Here is a 15,910-nt window from a genome sequence, read left to right on the forward strand (position 1 = left end):
TGAGCAGTTCGCAGGCAGTCGGCACCCTTCGGACACTGAGTAGTCGTAGATTGCTGAGTTTTAAAAACTGTTCCCCCCAACCTTGACATTACCTTTAGAAATGAATTGACAGAAGCAAGTCATGCTGCGGGAGTGAGAGCTGGTAAAGGACCCTGAGGTTTTCCACAACGCCCACCACCGTGCGCCCAGGGCTGAGAGAACTTTGCCTCCACCAAAAGCCTCCGTCTGGGTGGCGCCTGGGTGGCTCAGTGGGTTGGGCCGCTGCTTTCGGCTCGGGTCATGATCTTAGGGTCCTGGAATCGAGTCCCGCATCGGGCTCTCTGCTCAGCGGGGAGCCTGCTTCCCCCTCTCTCTCTGCCTGCCTCTCCGTCTACTTGTGATTTCTCTCTGTCAAATAAATAAATGAAATCTTAAAAAAAAAAAAAAAAAAAAGCCGTCCGCTGCTGTGGCTAGTTTCTGAAGAATTTCCTCACATTCTAAATAGACGCACAGGCCCCGAGAGTAATGGCTGTTAGTGATTTCACCCTGAATGCGCACCTGAGGTTCTAAGTCGGCCCTGGTGCATCTGAGGTGCAGAGATGCGCGTTCCGTGGCCCTCGGAGCCGCGCAGTTGAGGAAGCCCAGGAGGCCGTGCGGGGGTGATACCAGTGGGGCGGGGCGGGAGGGCGATGCTCTACCCGCCTCTGCCAAGCTTCACCCTCCCAGTGGACTGGGGTTTCGAGGAGTGTGAAGGGAACTCCGGAGGCAACAAGGAGGTCGTCCGGCCTCCCGAGGGAAGCCCGCATTTCCTACCGCCTGCTCCTTTTTGCTTCCAAGTAGGAGGCCCACAGTGTGGTCACTTGTCATCTCCTCGCCTACTTAGATCTTCTGTCCCTGGTCGATTTTATGTAATACACCTTGGGGCCCGGAGATGGTCTGCGGTGACCTCTAGAATTAGGCTGGCTCAAACCTTTATTCCCAAATAAGGCTTCGCCCGGGTTCAGGTCCTGGGAAATGGACGCAAGACACCCACTTAATGTGTGTGTAGTGGGTTTTTTACACATAACATTCTGGTGACCTCAGTGTAAACCTCCTTCATGGAGGATTTTTTTCCGCCCAACAGAATAAGAGGATTTTTTCAGGGTCCTGGATCTTTGCTGTCCATACAAATGGTGTTTTCATTACAATAGGGAAAACCTCCAAGTTCTGTACTTTATTTAGTTAGTTACCAGAGAATTAATAACTAAGGTGATTTTTGAAGTGACTGAGGATGGACTCTCTCGCAGCCTATAAAGTACTTTCTTGGTGATCATTTTACACATGACATTTTTCTTTTACTGAAAACCTCGACCTTTATTCTGAGAGTTCAGTTAGTGTTCGGTTGTCTTCCACTGGGAGGGAAGAGAAATTGAATAGAAGGTGGAGAGACAAAATTTCCTGTCATTCCATGAGGTGGGCACTCTTTGACGTATGTATCTAATCAAATTCTTCAAAGTTTTAGGGTGGATATTGTCTTCATTTTATAGATGAAAAAATAGAGGTAGAGGGATTATATAACTGATGTAGCCTCAGATGACTAGGAAATAAACAAGGTAGGATGCTTAAGCCTGTATTTGCTCCACCAGATCATGCTGCCTCTCAAATTCCAGAGTTTAACTCTTGTGATAAATGCTGAAATTCTTTTAAAAGTGCTTTCAATTCGAAATGCAGATTTGCACTTTATTTTTGTATGTTTCATTAATCTCCATATTGGCTATCAGCTGCCATAACTCATGTACAGACAATAACATAAAATAGCAGTTGTTAAACAGTAAAATATTTATTCAGAAATATTATTAAAAGCAGTACCTGTATTTAATATATAATAAATAATGAGGCCATTCAAGACACTCACATCTTCAGTGAAAAGCTGGACTATGAGATGGCATGCCTTTGCCATTACTATAGAAGCAGAACTGCCACAGTCTTTCCTGGCTAGAAGAGTAATCTGTTGGGCTACAGCCCAGTGCACTTTGCCCCCAATGTAGCAATTCCAGTGCACTCAGCAGTATCAAGCAAGCAAAACCAGTTAGCTCCTTAAACAGACTTCCCTGTCTTGGCATATGAATGCCATCCATGAGCTCACAGACCTTATCCTTCTTATATCTGGGATTCTATTAACCTTTCATTATTATTTTCAAAGGAATTATCCTTTCTTTTTGAAAAGCACAATGTTAAAGATATTTTGACAGTCTTTCACAGCTATCACTTTAAATAACAATCACAAATAAAGCCTACAGAAAGTTTCCCAATAGTTAGTTAGAAGGTCGTTTATCTAAGTCAAAAGCAATAAGAGAGAATGACTACTTGGAAAAAGAAAAAAAAAAAAAGTCGGCTTCAGCGACATGCCAGGAACTTGAGAACTGATAGGACAATAATGTAAAGCATGTGTTTCCGAGTTGAGTTTAACATCATGCTCAAGATTTTCTTTAATGGTTTTTATGCCAACCAGACATCTCCTGTTAGTGAACTTTACACTCTGTACTGGGTCACACGAAATGGTTTTTTTAAAAAAATTCATTAATCAGTTATTAAGCCAAACTTTTTTCTTGGGGTAATCCAGACCACATTTGTGATCTTTCAAAAAATCAGAAACATTAAAAAAACCATAAACTTCTAAAAAACTAAAAATATTCCTGCGGCCTTGATCTATTCATTATTATAATTTTGAGTTATAGTAACTGACATTTATGTGCTGCTTACCATTGCCAGGCAAAAATAAGTGCTTTTTATAAACTAATTTAATCCTTGTATCAACCCCATGAGGTAAAAATATCCTCTGCTGCACACTGGAGGAAGCTGAGGCAAAGAAAAGATAAGAAAGGTTCCCAAGGGGCACCTTGGTGGCTCAGTTGGTTAAGCAGCCAACTCTTGATTTCTGCTCAGATCATGATCTTAGGGTCTTGGGATCAAGCCCGGCATTTGGTTCCATGCTCAGTGCAGAGTCCGCTTGAGAATCTCTCACTCCCCCTCCCTCTGCTTCTATCTCTGCTCCTGCCTTCTTGAACGCGTGTTCTCTTTTCTAATTAAAACAAAGCAAAATAAAACAAAATTTAAAGAGAAAAGAAGGAAGGAAGGAAGGAAGGAAGGAAGGTGCCCAAATTTACACAATCAAGTGATGAAGCTGCATTCAAACCCAGGCTCTAGGGTGTTTGTTTGTTTCTTAAGATTTATTTATTTATTTATTTATTTATTTATTTATTTATTTATTTAAGGGAGGGAGAGAGAGAGAGAGAGAGAGAACACGCACTTGGGGTGGGGAGGGGCAGAGGGAGAGGGGAGAGAATCCCACTGAGTGTGGAGCCCAAAGGCGGGGCTTGATCCCAGGACCCTGAAATCACTACCAGAGCGGAAAGGAAGAGTTGGAAGCTTAACCCACTCCACCACCCAGGTGCCCCTCCAGGGTCTTTGTTCTTAACCCCTATGCAAAACGCCTCCCTAGAGTACTATAAGAATAGATTCCTAGTTTTTGTTTACAGTCTCTTCCCTTATCTCAGAAGCTGACATTTAAATTCATCTGGCATTAATTACACTCCTTTAATCCGGATTTACTGAATTCTAAAGTAACTTACCTATATTCAACAACAAAAGATAACACTGAGAACCTTCTTCTGGAACAGCTTCCCTTTGTTAGCAACACATTCCAGAGTTTTGTAAGGGTGTCGTTCATAGATAGGGTGTCTCTAAATGATCCAAAGAAAAGCATAGTTAGTACTTACAATTGCTAAATCAGGTAAACCAAGCTGGAGACTGGGAAAAGATAGAGATTCGTAGTAGAAGGAAAGAGAAGATGGGGGTAAAGTAAAGGAATTTGATAAAGATACAGAAAAATAAGAATAATAGAGGATAAAGCAGAATAATTTTTAGTATTGAAGAAGAAGAAAAAGAAGCCAGTAGCAAGTGCTCTATAAATAAGAACTTAGGGAATAAAAAATGTGATTTGCCAAGAACTTTCAACCTGTAAGAAGGGTGCCTTCGTCTGTAAAAGCAGACTGTTACAAACTGAGGGGAATTCTGTGATTTCTCCCCAACCTCAGCTTCTCTTATTCAGAGTGTGGGTATCCTAATGTACTTAAACATACCATAAATACCTTTCCTTATCACTTTAGATCCTAGGTACAATTGCTGCAATAATTAGAAGAAAGATATATTGAAGATTAAAAAAGAAGAAGGAAGGAAGGGAAAGGGCACTATTGAGGTAGGTTTTGCCTTCCCAGAAGTTAAGGAAAATGAGAATAAGTAGTTAGTCTTGGGATCTACATTCCTTGTCTAGTAGTACAGAGGGTACTTAAACCAGTCACTTGTCTCCAAGGAGCTGATGATAAGTGTTTTGTGAAATGTTTTTATGGCCAAAGATCAGGCTACATACAGAACCTGATGTTATGGAAAGGAGGTTGCAAAAACACTTAGTTGGCTGGATCAAATACTTCAATAAATGTTTCTCAAAGCATTTCAAACATTCAAATGATTCTGTCTTGGGACTGCCCTAAGGCTTGGGAACGAGAAGTCACCATCTCCAAATTATGAAACCAAAAGGCACTAGACATTTGCAGGAGGATCAGACAGAGAAAAAAATTACTTCTAGTTATATGTAATAGCTGCAAAAAAAAAAAAAAAAAAAAAAAAAACCAAAATCATCTCTCACTGAAATTTTGAGAAAGATCTGAAAATATTCTAGGAACAAGGAAGGGAAAATAATTATTAGTTAAGATTTACCTAACACTACTAATTTAAGATATATACAACTTCACATAGTGTCTATGGCTTTATTTTTGCAAGTGTAGAAATATTTATAAAGTTTTTCATAAGGTTTTACCTACAGTTACAATCCCTCCAAACCTATTTCCTCAGTAGTGGTTCTGCACATAAATGGTCCAAATGCAGGCATTCTCAGAACCTTGATTTTTGTGTTGAGAAGGAACTGTTATCTTTCCTTCCATTTGAACATGAGTGTCTGTGAATGTAGATGTGGTTCTGGGTAGGCCTAATTTCAGTTTGGGCCATAACTGCTAGGCCATAAACTTTGCAGATCCTGGAAGCTGAGTTACAGGGAATGTGAGACTACTTAAAATTGCTGGTAAAAGTTTACAAAACTCTGGAATATTTGAAAACTGCTTTTAAAAAAACTCACTGTGAAATAAATGATTTTGAAATAACAACCATGAGAGTTAGCTCCAAGGTTATGTTATGGCCAAGAGAACTTCAGTGTAGGAAAATGGAACTGCTAAGAATTGAGCATATAAAAATATCATTTTCTCCTCTTATTTTGGCTGTTCCAAACTTTTATTTTATTTTTTTTTTTAAGTAGGCACCACAGCACAGAGCCCAACACAGGGCCTGAACTCACGCCCCGAGATCAAGACCTAAGCAGAGATCATGAGTTGGATACTCAACCAATTGAGCCATCCACCTGCCTCACTATTCCAAACCTTAACCAAACCTTTAAAAATGATTCTGTATCTTTTCTTTTAAACTTCCTGTTTGTATGTATCATGTCTAATATCTAACTCAGATCTCAGTTCATGCCAAACACTTAAAATAGTCTATAAAAAGAGATATAAAGCTTTGGAAAGGAAGGAAATTTAAAAAGTTAGGAAGAGACTCAAATTTTCCCAAAATATCAGAAAAAAATAGTAAAATCCCACTTTATGTGTTCTTAATTCATCAGCATTCTATAAATGTTTGAAAGAACAGCAAACGAATAAAAGCCCTTAAAATAAATACATGTAATATAATTATACTTCATCTAAAAACCAGAAAGTAGTGTATGTAAACTGAGTTCTTAGAAACAGATATCTACATTAACTGCACTAAAGCAGGTTGTTGTATAAAGAAAATCTATATACAGGATTTTTAAAATAATAACAGCTTTATTGAACTGTTATAAATATTTATATTTATAACACATATATTCTTGTGTGAATTATGACAATGCCAACCTTTTAAAGTATATAATTAAATGATTTTTAGTATATTAATTGAGTTGTGCAACCATTATCATCACTTCAAAAAGAAACCCCTTAACAATCACTCCCCATTCTGCTGCCCCCCACCCCAGCTCCTGGCAATCACTAATCTACTTTCTGAATCTAGGAGTTTGCCTATTCTGGACATTTCATATAAATGGAATTATGCAATATATGGTCTTTTTATCTGGCTTCTTTCACTTAGCGTGATGTTTTCCAAGTTCATCCATGTTGTAGCACGTATTAGTACTTCATTCTGTTTTGTGGTCAAATAATATTCTGCTGCAATACCTATATTGTATTTTGTTTATCCATGCATCAGTCAATGGACATTTGGGTTTTTTCCATTTTTTGACTATTATGGATAATATTGCTATGAACATTTGTGTACAGGTTTTTTTTAGTGAACATATGTTTAAATCCCTTTGGTTATATACCTAGGAATGGAATTACTGGGTTACCTCGTAACTCTTTGTTTAAAGGTTTGAATAACTGCCAAACTGTTTTGCAAAGTGCCTGCATCAATTTACAACCCTAGCAATGTACAAGTTCTCCATGTCCTCACCAATACTTGTTATCATCTGTCTTTTTTATTTTAGCTATCCTGTGAGGTATGAAACCGGATCTCAATATAGGTTTGATTTGTATTTCCTTAATGATCTGTGATGCTGAGCTTCTTTTCCTGTGGTTTTTTTTGGCAATTTGTGTATCTTCTTTGGACTAATCCTATTCAAATCCTTTGCCCATTTTTAAATTGGGTTACTGATCTTTTTTGTTTTGGAGTTATAAAAGTTCTTATATATTCTGGGTACAAGTCCTTTGCCAGATTATATAATTTGCAAATAATTTCTCCCATTCCATACATTGTCTTTTGACATTCTTTTTTGTTTTAAGATTTTATTTTTTTAAGTAATCTCTACACCCAATATGGGGTTTGAACCCACAACCCTGACATCAAGAGTTACACACTTCACAGACTGAGCTAACTAGTCTTTTCACATTTTTGATGGTGTCCTTTGAAACACAATAATTAATTTTGACAAAACCCATTTTATTTATTTTTTTCTTTTGTCACTGTGCTTTTGGTGCTATATCTAAGACACCACTGTCTAATGCAAGGTCAGAAACATTTTTTTTATAGTTGTATACTTTTCTATAGTTGTATACTTTCAGCTCCTACATTTAGGTGTTTGATAGATTCTAAGTTAATTTTTCTGCATGATGTGAAGTAGGTGTTCAACTCATTTTTCAGCACAGACATCCAGATGTCCTCCTCAAGCATGAAGAGGGTCTTTCTTTCCCCATGGAACTGTCTTGGCATCCTTATTGAAAATTACAGAGGACTTTTTATAACTCATAACAAAGATTTTATCTGACTACAAAGAATAGTCATGTCAGTTTAATCTTAATTGATATGCATAGTCAGAAAGCAGGTACCAAGATCTTTTAAATACCTGTGTACACGTTTTGAACATACTCATAAAGGTTACCGGGAGTTTTTGTATCAACTGTTCATTTTATAGTTACTTCTATAAAAGTGAGTAGCAAAACCACATTCCCTCATGGATGCTTTACGCAGACCTCCAGTTTGCCAGTCTTTATCTTTCCCACCCCATCTCTCCTTATCAGTTCTCTGGGTGCAACATCCTGGTTTGGGTCTGTACTAGGAACTCTTCCTTTCACCATTGGTCCTCATCCTCATCAGACCTTATGCTTCCTTCTTACATGACTAATACTTTGTCCACTTTACTCTCCTGAAATGTAACTCATAGATATTACAATGTATCTACATAGGTAATTTCAGAAAACGAATATAATGCCCTGATGATTAAATAAAGGGGCATGTATTCACTTGCTTGTGCTTAACAATATCGTGGAGATCATATGCTTTGATACAATCAGAGAATAGTGCCTGGACTGAGAACAAAATTAGTACAAAAGCCTACAAAGAAGTTGTATGGTACTCTTCTCAGGATAGTCTTAGATTAAGAGTGAAGAACAAGTCCAATAAGAACATCCAAATAAATAAATAATTTCAATGAAAATGTTCTTATCATGACACTAAAAATTAAATATATGTTAAATTAAATATATATTATGTATGTAATGATGATAGTATAAGATGAAATTCAATAAAATCCTTGCACTTAGTATCTCAACTAACTGTGTAATATTCGCTTTGAGCCTAGTAATATGATTTCTGTAACCTTTTTCTGTTATGTGTTTGCAGTTGGTTTTCTTGGTTTTGCAGTAATTGCGCTAGAGCACTGGGTCCCTTTTCAACTAGCTATATGGTTAATAGTATTTTCCAAGAAAGTAGTTATGAGCATTTTAGTTGGATCTAGAAGCCTGTGTAGTTAAACTGATTAAATTGCTCTTTGGCCTCAAAATCTTTATGTTTTCTTTTGTTAGTTTTTAAATTATGTTTTATTAATTTCTGTTAAGTGGGCTAACAAGGTCCACGTTCATTTCAAATGTATAAATAATCCAATTCAGTGCTTCAAATTAGAAGAAATGATCTTTTAAAATGATAGCCAAGTGAGAGCAATATATTTCCAAAGCAGTATCATTAAGCATATTTCTATCTATTAATTGCAAGGATGAAAATTTAAAAATCTTGAACAAAGGGCTATTTGTAAATGGTTCAAGTTTGCTAATAAATTCCATGGTAATATCCTTCATGCTAATGAAATTGTTCTCATTTTCTTTCTGCTTAATAAAAGAGCTCTTTCAACTTTTCAAATATATTGAAAAGATAAGTGATTTGATTTTGAAATATTTTAACTTTAATGTTTAATTTTTCATTAAATCAAAAAATTCTACGGTTGTATCAAATAGTGAACAAAGTCTTTTAAAATAATTTCCTGTGGCAAAACGTCTTATTTCTGTGCTTAGAAAAGACATTCACATTTCAAGTTCTTTTTCATTATTACTGTAATTTGTAAAAGTATCATATATCATTCATCAACTTAATTTTTGTGTGTTTTCTTTAATTGAGGTTAAAAAAAATACCATTATTCATACCTGTTAGGCAGAATATTGGGCTCCCCCTCAACGATATTCATGTCCTAAATCCCCAGAACCAGAGAATATGTTATTTTATATGTCAAAAGGGACTTTGCAAATGTGATTAATTTAAGGATATTGAGATGGGAAGATTATCTTGGATTATCCAGGTAGGCCAACTAGTCACAAGCCTTCTTGTAAGAGGGAAGTAGGAGGGTCTGACAGGGAAGTAGATGGAAGCAGAGGTTGGAGTGATGTGTGCCACAGAAAGCAAGTGTCCTCTAGAAGCTAGAAAAGCCTTGGAATGGATTCTCCCTAGAACATCCTGAAGGAATGCCGCCCTGCAGATCCATTTTAGATTAATCTCTAGAATTGTACCATAATAAATTTGTGTTGTTTTCAACAACAAAATGTGTGGTTACTTGTAGAGCAACAATAGGAAACTAATACATGCAGTAAAATAAAATAAAGTGCACTGATATTAAGTGTATAGCTTGACGAGTTTTTATAAACATAAAGACTTACGCAACTATCCCTCACATGAACATCTAGCACATTTCCAGCATCTCAGTTTCCCTTTGCCCCTTCCTAGGCAACACCCTACACATCAAAGGTATGTACTATTCTGACCTCTGTTCACCATTAATTGCATGTTGTTGGACTTTTAATAAACAGAATCATACCATGTGTATTCTTTTGTGTATGACTTTCTACTCAACTTAAGTCTGTGAGAATTATCCACCCTATTGCTATATGAGAAATTTGCTTCTTTTTTAAATGCTATGTACCTTTTGGTATTACATAGATCAGTTTATTTATCCATTTCTCATAGAATTTTATCCTTTAATTTTAAAAATTTCTATTTAAAAAAACAAAAAATTTCTATTTAAATTCAGTTAGAATCCTTTTTTCAAAAATCAGATTTTATGTATTTATTTGAGAGAGAGAAAGATCAAGAGCACACAGAGGGAGGGCAGAAGGGGAGGGAGAGGGACAAGCAGATTCTGCACTGAGTGTGGAGCCTGATGTGGGATTAGATCTCACACCCCTGAGATCACAGCCTGAGAGAAAATCAAGAGTCTGATGCTCAATCAACTGAGTCAGCTCAAAGGTAGGCAAACCCTACCTTTATGCTTTAGAAGATTAAAAAAAAAAAAAACCTCATTCCAATCATAGTATGATGATTTTTTGACATTTTTTGACATTTCAGAAATAAGATTTTTTTTGCCAACTTGATGTCTGTAAAATGTACACTTGATGGTTTCATTGCTTTACTAGAAGAGCAAATTGGCAGAATGTGTACTTTATTTGTGAACGAAGTTATGAAATACAACCTCAAAAAAACGTTTGAATATTACCACATTTTTATGTTGGGCATTTTGAAATAAGAGCTAAAGAAAAATCTTCCTATATTTACATATTTATCACATATATATGTGTGTGTATTTACATATAATATATATATACAGATATATATATTTACTGTGAAGGTGAGAGCACAAATGTAGGCTGTTCCTGGTAAAGCAGTGCCCCCTTATCCATGGTTTCAGTTTGAAGAAGGTACTTAAAAGGTAGGGTCCCCTGAAATAAGGGGCCCAGAGAAGAAGTCCTTGCAGCCTACGTCAAAGGACTGAACTGATTTCAGGATAACCAATTATTTGATGATAGAAAGTTCTCCTTTACCAAAGAATTACAGTGGATAAATATAGGGAGAATGATACCATTTAAATGTCACCCTTTAAAATCCACTAATGCAATAAGGGATCCAGGTGATGATCATCAACAAATGCTAGAACGATGAGCTGAAAAGTTGATGGGGAATTTAATATCATACCGAAACCACCTAAATCCACTGACCAAGCTTAGTTTCACTAAAAATGGAAAACCTGACATTATGTCTCCTAATGTAGGGTAATAGGAAGAACACAGCATGAATGCAGAGTATTTCTGCCTTTAAAGTTGAAGCAGAATCTGACGAAACATCTAGACTTGGCTTCCTGTTTATGAAAGTATGGACATAGAAGACAAGTTTGATGCCTCTGTTGCAACACAATCAGCCAAATCGAAAGGTAGCATTATCAAGAGCTGTGCAAGGTATGGAGTTTTACCCTGCTTACAAGCTAACAATTTAGCCTGTTCCTGTTTTGTGGATGCTGTCAGAAGACACAAGATTCCTGAGTCAGAGACAAAGGATTTTACTACTCAAAGCAAAATTAGTATATTTGAAGCTTCACAGTCTTTTGTGTTGGCTTTTCATGCCCCCGAAGTCCCACAGAACTGACACAAAGGGGCCATGATGGAGGCCTGGGTACACAGTGAGTTGTATTAGGGAAAACACTGGTTTTAGGGGATTCATTGTTTGTATAGTATGTGAAAGCCAGCCTGCTCTTTTTCCAAAGAGGGAGACATTACCCCAGCCCAAGGTTACTTGCTATAAACACAACCTGCTGAAATGGACCCTGTAAAGAATTGTTAAGGCTTTGCATTCATGGCATACCCAGGAAGAACACGCAGGGACACGCGGGACCCATGGCAGATTGCCTCTCTCAACAATCCACCCCTCAGCCCACAATAACACATTCTTGGCCAAACTTGAAATTTTACATGAGTGTGCCACTCCATCAGCCACTCTGATTAATCTGACCACAGAGGCTGGGAGCAAATTTATTTAATTTGTCTCATTCAGCATTTAATCAAAGCTTCTATCAACAGGACTCCAAGCAGCAAGAGGAGGCCACCTTGTAGTCTTCACCTCAATCATACCCCTCTCTGCCAAGGGTGCAGACTCAGCCAACTGTGAATAAGTCCCAAAGGGGATCAGTAAGTCTTATTTCAGACAGCCAGGATGAGGTCCAAGGCAAAGCTATAATCCATTATGATTTCCATAAGGGAGTTTAAACTGACCTGCTGATCTACTGTGTCATTGCCAATAATTACAGAGTGCAAGAATTGGGCCAAAAAGCAACGCCAACAGAGGGTTATTCTGTAGCCCGCACTTCCCCACATACAAAAATATAACCTGAAGAGCACAGGTCGCTCCACTTTGGGATTTGTTGTTCAACTTGGTTTGGATCACCATGAATTTGGTTAACCCACAAGTCAGAGTCACCAAGTAGTTATAGTCTAGATCACCATATAGGGCATAACTCAGGCCACCTAGGCATCAGGAGAAATATGAATTTTTTTGTTGCTGTTCATTAACTAGCAGTTTAAGCAACACATTTTGTAACTACAATTGAATAAAAAATGTTAACAGAGGACCATCTGATCTACACTTTTTTTATTAATTTGGTGTCATTTGTCTTTGGATTTTTTTTAAAAGATTTTATTTATTTATTTGACAGAGAGAGAGACCACACGTAGGCAGAGAGGCAGGCAGAGAGAGAGGATGAAGCAGGCTCCCCACCGAGCAGAGAGCCCAACAAGCAGGGAGCCCAACATGGGGCTTGATCCCAAACCCTGAGATCATGACCTGAGCTGAAGGCAGAGGCTCAACCCACTGAGCCACAGAGGCGCCCCTTCTCTTTGGGTTATTTTAATGATCCCTTATTACGAGAAAATGGAGAGACTCCCTGAAGAAAAATACCAAAAAACAAAAAGGCGGAGTCATCTTGCTCCATTTTATTCATCACTTTGTTTTAATGCAGAAAATAATGTATTCCAATTGCATATGAGAACTGCGGTTTCTGATGCTTCATTAATGTGGTTCTGGAATTCAGAAAGAAAAACTCCCTTATCCCAGACAAGTCATTTTGTGGATACCAACAAACTGATGGAGAGGCAAAATACCTAAAAGAGCCGACTCAATACTGAAGTAGAACAAAGTCAGAGGACTTACAGGACCCAACTTCAACACTTGTTATGACGGCAAAGTAAGAAAGACAGTATCTTACTGGTGAAAGAATAGATAAATAGATCAATGGAACAGAATAAAAACCCCAGGAATAGAGCCTCATAAATATGGTCAACTGAACTTTGACAAAGGAGTAAAAGCAAATAATGGAGCAAACATAAATATCTTGAACAAATGATGCTGGAATTGCTAGATATCCACATGCAAAATAATACCTCTAGAAACAGACCTTACACCTATCACAACAATAAATGCAAATTGGATCATAGCCATAAGTGTAAAAGGCAAATTTATAAAACTCCTTAAAAAAGATAACATAAAGAGAAAACCTAGATAACTTGAATATGGTGATGACTTTTTAGATCCAACACTAAAATTACAATGCATGAAAGAATGAATTGATGAGCTGGACTTCATTAAAATAAAAAACTTTTACTCCGTGAAAATCAATGTGAAGAGAATGAGAAAACAAGTCACAGACTGAGAGAAAATATTTGCAAAAGACATGTCCGATAGGGGCGCCTGGGTGGCTCAGTGGGTTAAAGCCTCTGCCTTCAGCTCAGGTCATGATCCCAGGGTCCTGGGATCAAGCCCCACATCAGGCTCTCTGCTCAGCAGGGAGCCTGTTTCCTCAGCTCTTTCTCTGCCTGCCTTTCTGCCTACTTGTGATCTCTGTCTGTCAAATAAATTTAAAAAATCTTAAAAAAAAAAAAAAAAAGACATGTCTGATAAAGAACTATTACCGAGGGGCACCTGGCTGGCTCAGTCAGAGCATGAGATTCTTGATCTTGGTATTGTGAGTTTGAGCCCCTCATTGAGCATGGAGTTTATGTAAATAAATAAACTTTTTTAAAAAGAGCTGTTATCTAAAAATATACAGAGAACTCTTAAAACTCAACAAGTAGAAAACAAACAACCTGATTTAAAAATGAGCCAAATACCTTAACAGACTGCTCTCCAAAGAAGAAAAGAAGATAGATGGCAAGTAATCATATGGAAAGATGCTTCACATTGTTTGTCATTAGGGAAATGCAAATTAAAACAATAATGAGATACCACCTTATGCCTATTAGAATGGCAAAAATCTAAAACAGACAACACCAATTATAATGAGCATGTGGAGCAACAGGAACTCTTCATTAATTGCCAGTAGGAATGCAAATGGTAAAGTCACTTTGGAAGAGAGTCTGACAGTTTTTATGAAACTAAAGATATTCTTAGAATATGATCTAGCAATTCCACTCCTTGGTGTTTACACAAATGACTTGAAAACTTATTTCCACACAACAAAACTGCCCACATGTTGTTTATAGCAGGAAAAACTGAAATTCAAAATCTGTTTGTTATTTATTTATTTATTGAACATTGAAACTTAAAAGATATTTAAAAGAGCACCTCCTAAAATTAAAAAAAAAAAAAGCCTATAATCTATGATACCTGTGTAGGATCGATATAAGGAAAACTATAAAACATTGATGAAATAAAGCGAAGAAGATCTGAATAAACGGAGAGATATGCTACGTTTCTGGATTGGAACATTCAATATTGTTAAGATGACAGTTCTCCCCAACTTGATCTACACATTGAGCACAATCCCAAGAAAAACCTCAGCAGACATCTTTTATGCTTGATCTTAGCCAAAAAGCCGTGAAGTGATCAGCAGACATATTTTAGATATTGACAAATGGATTCGACATTTATATGGAAAAGGTTATGAAACTAGAAGAGCCAAGTTTATAAAAAATAACAACAAAAATGAAAAAAGTTGGAGGAATTACATTCCCCAATTTTAAGGCTTATTGTGAAGCTATAGTAATCAAGACATTGTGGTAGTGTTAAAAGGATAGATGTATATATCAATTTATCTATTGGTAAGAATAGAGAGGCCAAAAATAGACCTACAGAAATGTAGTCAACTTATTTTTGACATAGTTACAAAGGCAATTTGATAAAGACAGTGTTGTCAAAAATTGGTGCTGGAATAATCATTCATCCATGTGTAAAAAAGAAACCTAGACACAAAACTCATATTTTATACAAAAATTAAGAGACCTAAATATTAAACTGTAAGACTTCTAGGAAAAAACCCCCATTGGTGATCTTGGATTCTGTGATCCATTTTTAGATATACCACCAAAAGCACAACCATAATACAAAAAATTGAGAAACTAAATTTTATCAAAATTAAAAACTTCTGCTCTGCAAAATAATCTGTTAGGAGAATTAAATAACAAACTGTAAATGGGAACAAAATCTTTGCAGATCACATACCCAGTAAAGAACTTGTATTTAGGGATGCCTGGATGGCTCAGTCGGTTGAGCAATCCAATCTTGGTTTCAGCTCGGGTCTTGATCTCAGGGTGGTGAGATCGAGCCCCAGGTTGGGCTCCACACTCAGAGGCCTGCTTGAGATTCTCTTCCTCTCTCTCTGCTCCTCCACCTGCCTCACACACTCTCTCTTACTCTAAAATAAAGAAAATGAATCTTAAAAAAAAAAATACACACACACACACACACACACACATACATATAAAACTTGTATTTGGAATATATGAAAAAAATTTTTTGGCTGTAATTTTTTAAAGTAGGTTCTATGCCCAGTGTGGGGCTTAAACTCACAACCCTGAGATCAAGAGTTGCATGCTCTACCTGCTGAGCCATCCAAGTGCCCCTGCTATAATTTTTATTTTATTTTATTTTATTTTGGCAGAGAGATCACAAGTAGTCAGAGAGGCAGGCAGAGAGAGAGAGAGGAGGAAGCAGGCCCCCTGCTGAGCAGAGAGCCCGATGCGGGGCTCGATCCAAGGACCCTGGGATCACGACCTGAGCCGAAGGCAGAGGCTTTAACCCACGGAGCCACCCAGGCGCCCCCCCCTGCTATAATTTTTAAAAAACTTAATTCCAGTACAGTTAATACGGTCTTATATTTGCTTCAGGTGTACAAAGTAGTGATTCAACAATTCTCTACATTATTCTACAATTCTTTACAATACTCTACATTACTCAATTCTCTACATTACTCAGCGCTTATCACGATAAATGTACTCTTAATCCCCTTCACCTATTT

This window comes from Mustela lutreola, chromosome 13 (assembly GCF_030435805.1).
Source record: "Mustela lutreola isolate mMusLut2 chromosome 13, mMusLut2.pri, whole genome shotgun sequence".
Classification (NCBI taxonomy): domain Eukaryota; kingdom Metazoa; phylum Chordata; class Mammalia; order Carnivora; family Mustelidae; genus Mustela; species Mustela lutreola.